Source organism: Equus caballus, chromosome 19 (assembly GCF_041296265.1).
Source record: "Equus caballus isolate H_3958 breed thoroughbred chromosome 19, TB-T2T, whole genome shotgun sequence".
NCBI classification, from domain to species: Eukaryota; Metazoa; Chordata; class Mammalia; order Perissodactyla; family Equidae; genus Equus; species Equus caballus.
Window position 1 is genome coordinate 59789508 of NC_091702.1, and position 7999 is coordinate 59797506.

The following is a 7999-nucleotide window of genomic DNA, read 5'->3' on the forward strand; positions in this document are numbered from 1 at the left end:
TCTGCTACTGGAAGTGGCAGGTTAACTAGTGGCGTCCTGACCACAACCGATCATGGTACCAGTGGTGGGCTGTAGCTACAAGAGCCATGGTTGTTAATGGGGGTGCAAGTGGGTGAGGATGAATGCATTTCAGAGTGTCCCGGGGGTGGTAGTGAGCTTGAGTAATGTGATCAGTCTCTTCAAGTGATGCTGGTATGGGCGCCATGGTACTAGAGTTTGTTCTGTGTTTTCTACCCAAAAGTATGAATGCTCCTGTGAGAGTTTTATTTGGTACTGAGCTCATCAGGGCTATCATATAAAGTATCATAATTTTGGGTTTGTTCTGCTCGGTAACTTGCAGGAAAGACGCCACTAGAGCAGAAGAAAGTGACCCTATAAGCTGATGCTGAAAATATCTCTGGTCTAGGCAGAGAATAAACACATAACCCCCTCCTAGCCTCTCTTAAAGAAAGAAGGGAGAGTTACTCCTGCTTCCTGTCAAATGTGCAGTGCACACTGTCCTTGGTGATGGGCGGTTTTCTCTTCCAGTCTACACTCACTACTTATTTTAACCCATGGAAACAGGGCAGGGGTGGGAGTGCACAAGCCACACACACAGCACCATTTGTGTGTTGTTGTGCACCATCAAACAACAACCAGCAGCCTACCGATCCCCGGAAGTCTACGTTTGCACTATAATAAAATAACCCCCGGGGTATAGTTTCAAGCTATAGGACAGTGATACTCTTTGAGTTTAAAAGGGGGGACAAGGGAAAGAGGATGTTTCTAAGGGAGTGTAGAAACACTTGCAAAATTAAATAGAAGTGAATTAAACTTTATGAGTCACAGTGTACTGTGGAATAAAGAACCAGTTGTGGGTCAACTTCAGAATTCTATTTTCTTTTCTGTTGGAATTTCTTGGCAGTGACTCACCTGAAAGCCTTATGGTGACTACAATATACTATTTTTGCTGACCAAAGAAAGTTACTTGGTGTCAGAAAGCAACTTGGGAGCCAGAGTGTTTACTGGGTAATTTCTTACTGAGTTCTGGCACATGGTTCTCATCTTTTTAAGGGGAAGAATGTGACTTGGAATGCACAGTTGAGCCATGAGCATTTTGGCAGAGGGGGAGATGCAGCACAGCTGGAGGAAAACTCCCTTCCTTGAAGTCTCATATCTCAAACGCTACAACAATCTTTAAGCACGTTCCACTGCTAGTTCACATTTTAATATGCACAGGAATTGGGGGATGTTTATTGATATACTAAGGAAACAGATCGAAATCTATTGACTAGTTGCCTTCTTTTGTCTCTGCAAATAGTTTGTGAGGACAAGAAGTGAGGGACAAGGAGGGACGAGAATAAGGGCTCTGTTGTCAAGAACCCTGGCAGCCAGGATGACTGAGATAGTAATTTAGCCCATGGCATGATCCTCACCTCCTGAATCAGGGGTAAATCAGGGCAACACAAGACAGTGATAATTCTTCTTTTAAAAATGCCTTTAAGTTTTCATTATAAAGTAATACATGTTCATTACATAAAAGTTAGGAAATAAAGGAAGAATTGGTGAAGCTGTTGCCTTGTGTAGCTCCCGGCTTTCTATCTTCAATAATATATTGTTGTCCTTCTGGCCTAATACAATTTGGATAAAGACCTCAGCTCCCCCCAGCAACACAATCTACTTCTTGAAAAGCAGTCAACAAATGTATATTGAGTTGCACGCACTGAAGTAGAAACTGGACTAGTGCTAAAAACACAAAGGGAACAGAGATTTGGTGCCTGACACACAAATCTTAATAGGTAGTGGAAATAATGAACAATGAAACTGGTGATGAAGTCTGGGAGATGGCAGTGTATCTGGAGGCCGAGTCTGTATAAAGAAGAGAAAAACAGGACAAGTGTCATGGGTCACTACCTGCTTGATCTGATGTGTTCTTCTCTGAGCCCTGGCTTCTTTGCCTGTGACATGAAGGGTTTGGACCAGATGATATGCAGAGTGATCAACTTGTCCCGTCTGCCTGGGACTTTCCCAGTTTCAGCACCGAATGGCCATGTTCCAGGAACCCCTTAGTCCCAACTTTAAAACTGAAAGTCTATTGACTTAGGAGTCCCCAATGTCCTGGGCAAACTGAGAGAGTTGGTCAACCTATTAACAGAGTTCCTTCGAATTCTCATATTCTATGATTGTATTGATTGGCGAGGTTTATGTTATGACCACATGGTAAGACACTTAGATTGAAATTATGCCCATTAACTATTGTTTTCTTCTTTAAAAAAATCCTAAAGGGTAAGTTACTTAAACCCATTTTAGGTAAATCAGGCTTTGTGTGCTACCTTGTGACAGAACATTAATAGTATATTTATGGGAAACTGCATTTTATTCTTTCTAGGAAAATACCTCACAAATAAATATCTGCAAACACTTTGTAAAGTCAGAGTTTTCTGCAAGCAGCCGCCTTGGTTGTGATTCTTCGCTGGGTCCTCCAGGAGTCTGTGCAGTGGAAAGAGCACCGGCTTTGCAGTCAGGCAATTTTTGCTCTTTTGTCTATTAGCCACGAGAGCTGGAGAAAATAATTCCCATGGGATACAGTTTCTTCATTTATTAAATATGAACAATTATAGCTACCTAGCAAGGCTGTCAGGAGAATCACAGCGTACATGGATCTGTAGTAAGTACTCAACAGATGTTTGTTTCGTTTCCCTAAACAGTATGCTTTTTATTGTTTTTAAATTAAAGGGAACTGAAGCTGATTAGGACATAAGTGAGAAAGATGTTCTTTATAGGAGCTGACTCAGACAAATCTTGAATATAAATATATACATATGAATATATATATGTATATACATATGAATATGTACATATGAATATATACATATGCATATATAAATTTTATATCATGCATATATATAAATATATACATATGTATATATAAATTGTATATAGTTTATACATATAAATATGTCCATATGTATATATAAATATGTTTTTCCTATTACTGTTGCCCGTGAGAGCCAAAGTATGTCCTAAATGTTACTACTGGAAATTGGGATCCAACCTAGGTCATAGAGTCTTACAAACCCCATTTAAATGTGGAAAATCACTATTATAATGAGGTAAAAAGTGATTTAACTTCTTCAGTATCCATTAAGTTGTCTAATGATTTGTTTATATTTTAATAGCAAAAAAAAGAAAGCTACAATTTTGCGGGCAAAACCTTATTGAATGCTGATGCATAGGTTACTTTGACAAGGTTAATTTTAAAGTTAAAACATATTTAAAGTCAGGATTCTTAAATGTACACCAAAAGTGATGGCTAATAAGTGGTAACAGTTTTTAGCTTATTCTAGTGTGCATATATTACCAACATGACCGTGGGAAGTAACGGCCTCAAGTTAAATTAAGGCACACATAAAGAAAAAAACGTTTGATGCCATAATGCATCTGAAAAAACAACATGGAAACGCAAAGGTTTGTTATACATACTCACCGGTGACTTAAAGGGCGAGGGGGCCCAGCTCCTTGAGATGTGTAACTATTCAGCGACAAGTCAGAGTGTTATTAGCCTGTGTTCTAGACAGCGAATAATATCATTCCTCCTCCAGCTCTGCATTTATACATTTCTTAGCTGGGAGACAAGTGTCAGTTTGTATTTCATTAACCCCAGCTATTTTAACATCTCCATTTTCAGACAAAAATGTTGGCCACTGGAAACAGAGCCTTAAATAATAGCCTAGTTCAACACTCATTGCCAAAATGCTGTTGCGCACCCACTGTGTGCATGGGAGCCGTGCTAGGCACTGGGTGGAGCGATTATGGTGTTCGTTAAAGCAACCAAACTGACAAACAAGTGACAGGCTTATTTCTTGCCCTCTAAGAATTTACAGTTTTGCTGAGGAGGCGCGATTCTATCAAATAAAATAAGCAATTTAGTCAGGGTTATTTAAATATGAGTTTTTGGTTCATTCCCTTCCCCCCCATTAAAAAAAATAGGATCAGTGCCAAAGCCGCCAGTTTCAAAGTGATGTTCAAAAACTTTGTTTCCTTGAAGTAGCAAAAATTTTCCAGGAAGTGAAGCAGTTTATACATAGTTTCAGATCTTTGTGGAAATATGCTGAGAAACTGGCAGAAAATGAATCCATGGAGGGTTTGACAAGACCCACCTAAGCAAGATCTAAAAAAAAAAAATCAAATGGAGTTGTCCATGGATTATGCACCTATTATCAGAGATATTCATGCAAAATGGTGGGTTAGGTGGTGACAGGATTACAAACCCATCCAGAAAGTGAGATACAGTTAGTTAAATTCTGAAGTGCTCTCTTAGGCCGAATTGACCTTAAGAAAGAACACCCCTGCTTTTGATAACAGATGAAGAAAGGCTGTGGAAGAGACATAGATTCTGGCAAGGCAGAGCATTCTCTAACTTACACTCAAGATGATATTTCTAATCTGTGGGCATGGGCTTTATTTGGCAGAGTCGCAAGTGTTTTTGGATCAAATAGGTTTGCAACATAATAGGCATCAGTGGAAAAGGTTTCAGTGTTTTAGAGAACTGTACCTTCAATATATCTCAACAGCGTGATTTGAGAGGTTTCGGGGAAGGCTTCCTGTCTCCTATTAACTATCACTTGTGAATAAAACATCCTGTTTAGTAGTTTCTGTGTGGTGAACATCACCCTTTTCCTTTGTCTCTTTTTGAAGGTGGGAGAATTGCCGAGAGTGGCGGCACTCTCTCTCCCTCACACCTTAGATCAATGCTTAGTAGATCACTTTCCTGTGTGATGAGAGGGATGGGAAAACTTGAGAATGCTGGGGAGTGAGTATAGAGGGGGTGGGGGAACAGAGGCTGCAGAATTGGAGTCAGAGTCCTGGAAGACCATGGTGCTGGCGCACCAATTTTTTCTGAGCTCTGCTGAATGAAACACGAGATTTGTGTACAAGGACTTGAGAGCTAAGAAATCTTTACTTTGCATAGGAAATATCTTCCATCCCATCTCACTGGGATATTGTTAGGATGGAAGTAATAATGAAATAATAATAATAAAAACAGCTTTTACAGTTCTCCGAGCATTGCTGAAGAATATGGTTATAACATTGTGATAGTAGACAAGTTATCAATATCAACTTCCATGTAAATCTAGGTCAAAGAAAGCTTAACAACAGGGGGAAGAAAATAAACCCATGAGACTGCCTTTAGCAAGGTCACAGAGTGGAATAGTTTCCAGCCCTGAGAACCCGTGACTTCCTTCCTGTTTCTTTCATCTATATCCATTATGTATTCCACTATTTTCTCTCTAATGTCCTTCCCCTGCCCTTGACTTTCTCGGTGAGGACACGTTCTATTTGAGACCTGAGGATATTGCTACTGTTTGGGTTATTGCTTTTGCACTGGTGTAGCAGCTTTTAAATTCCCATCTTTTTTAGCAGCTGCAGCCAGACAAACATATGAGTCAGTGGGAGGGGTTTAGAGGAACTGGCTCAGTTCTCCTGGGAGCAGTAACCTTTTGGCAGCCCAACAAACAGAACATTTAAAGTCCAGCGACTGCAGCAGCTCTCTGTACATGTGGTAGCAACTGCAGTTTTCCCAAGGTCCGCTACGAGTTTTTTCAGAGGGAATCAAGTTTCTGCCTATAGAGAGACACATTCCTGAAGGCTTAACTCTGACCTCATAGCTAAAGTGGATACAAAATAAAATCTGCAGACAGCTGGGGAGTGATAAAGAGGGGAGGAAGAAATCTGGGGATATGAAAGTGAAAAGGTCTTATTAAACGTTCTCATTGGGTTTTGTTGCCTGTATACCCTGCATCCCAATATCGAAGCAATGCTAATCTTTTTTTTTTTTTTTTTCAGCAGTTTTACAGTACCAGGATCTTTCTCTTTAAAATGTTCACGGAAGTGATTCCCAAAGTGTAATTTCCCAACCTGGTGGTTCTTGAGGGCCTCCTGGAGGGGTGAGCATTTTCAACTTAATATTTTTCGCCTGTTCACCCTCCGGCAGTGACAGTGGCCCACAGGCTAAGCTATGCCTGTGATGGAAGCTTCTACTGCAAGTGCCTAATTGCTGATATTTGACTTTTTTTAAAAAAATGCCAATTTGATCAACTTAATATTGAGAAGAAAACAAAGATAGGGGTGGGTCGTTGACTACTACAAAAAAGCAATAAAAGATGTCTTGTTTCTCCATTTCCTCGTGTTGTTCTTCCCTCTATCTTTTGCTTTCTTCTTCAGTGCTTCTCGTAAAATGAAGAGTAAGAGAAGCTTGTGTGGAAGGATGAATCATGGAAGATTTTTTTGTGGCAAGTAGGAACAATTGGTTCTTTTGCTAAATGGAAATGCAGACAATGCTTTCTTTGATATGCATTTTGCTAAGATAGAGTTTCACAATAAAGTCTGTTTATACTGAAAAAGGCAACGAAATAGTATCTTAGTTAACACAGAAGCAACTGGTAATTAGAGGCCATTTGGAAAGCCAGAGCGACAGTTGGAATGAGGCTAGAAAGTTTTTCTTGACGGCCCAAGGTACCAAGTGGGGTTCTTGGTTTCAAATAACACAGAACCTCTGCCCAACATAGGCAGAAAAATAATTTGTTGGAAGGATATTGGGGTTGTCACAGATTGGCCAGAGGGCTAGTGATCTGATTCAGAGATTGGGAACCAAGGGAAGATGGCAGCCAAGGACACAGCTGACATCACTCCATGGCATAGCCTGTTTAAAATTGTCACTATTCCTGTTGCCATTGACATCGATGCTCCTGGGCACTCACCACCACACCACTGGCCACTGCCCTCTGCTGTGGGGGACAGCAATCTTGTTTGAGCAACTTGACATCTCTCTCTCAAGAATCAAAGGGCCAGTCAAGAGTACCTAATTGGCTGAGCCCACGTCATGTGTGTTTGTCCAGACAGCTCAGGATGGTGACTGATTGGGGAGGGTGGGGATGGGAGGTGGGCATTTTCATTTTCAACTCAGTTTTACCCATCTATTCATCTTCCAACAATGACAAGAAGCCCCCTCCCCTTACTTACTCTGTTGGAAGTAAAGACATCCCCTCATGCAATTCTTTTTCTATTGGTCTCACTGCATTGTTCTATTTATAACTGACATCTGTTTTCCCCCACTGGACTGTGACCTTATAGAGAAGAGGATTGGGTTGTATTTTCAGCTTCATCACCTATAGTGCCTAACAAGTATTAGGTGCTTAAAATATGCTAGTTGAATGAATTGTGTTTAGTGATGATATCACAGGGAAAGCTAATAAAATGATAACATGCACAATAATAGTAGCAAATAAATATTGATGGAGCACTTATTATATACTGGCCTTTTTCTCATTTCATCCTTATAACAGTCCTGTGAGTAGGTTCCCGTCTTCATTTTATGCATGAGAAACTAAGGCTCAGGTTAACCAACTTGTCCTAGGTAATATAACTGAAACTGACAGCAGGGAGTTCATGCTGACTCCAAAGCCTGTCATCGGAACTGGGCTGCCCCCTGGAGGTAAATCAAAGCGAAGAGGAAAATGAATCCAGTCTCAGAGAAGAGACTGCTGTTCTCTATTCTTAGACGTCCACCTAGAGTGGAGGGTATTTATTTGTTGGTAGACAAGCCAAGCAAGAGTTTTATGTTTACTGATATAAATGAGATCCTCTTTTGAATTTGATATTATCCTAAAGGAAGTGGCGGTTTATAGTAACTTGACTAATAAGGCATTCCTTATTCATAGCATTCTTGGCTATGTGTTTGTTTCATAATATAAGCAAATAAAATAAATATAAGTAAATTCACATATTAGAATATTCAAATGAGAATTTTAAGATTTTGTATCTCACACCAAAATCTTTGTTTTCCTTATTTAGTTAACAAAAGTCGTAAGATGGAACTTAAGAACTGTGAATATTTTTTCTTCTCATCTTTAGAAGTACATTGTCCAAAGATATACCAAAATCACAATTAGGTTGTCTGTTTTTGAGAAGAATTCTTGCCTAAATATGAGTAACGAAATAGAAGTCATCCAGATATTTT

At 39.8% G+C, this 7999-nt stretch overlaps 1 long non-coding RNA gene across 1 annotated transcript; it reads left to right on the plus strand.

The window, feature by feature from the left end:
* Positions 1–2368: 2368 nt before the first annotated feature.
* LOC138919003 (uncharacterized) lies at positions 2369–6159 on the plus strand. Its single transcript, XR_011428877.1, has 2 exons — positions 2369–2647; positions 5827–6159. It is a non-coding gene; the product is annotated as an uncharacterized lncRNA (long non-coding RNA).
* Positions 6160–7999: the final 1840 nt, after the last annotated feature.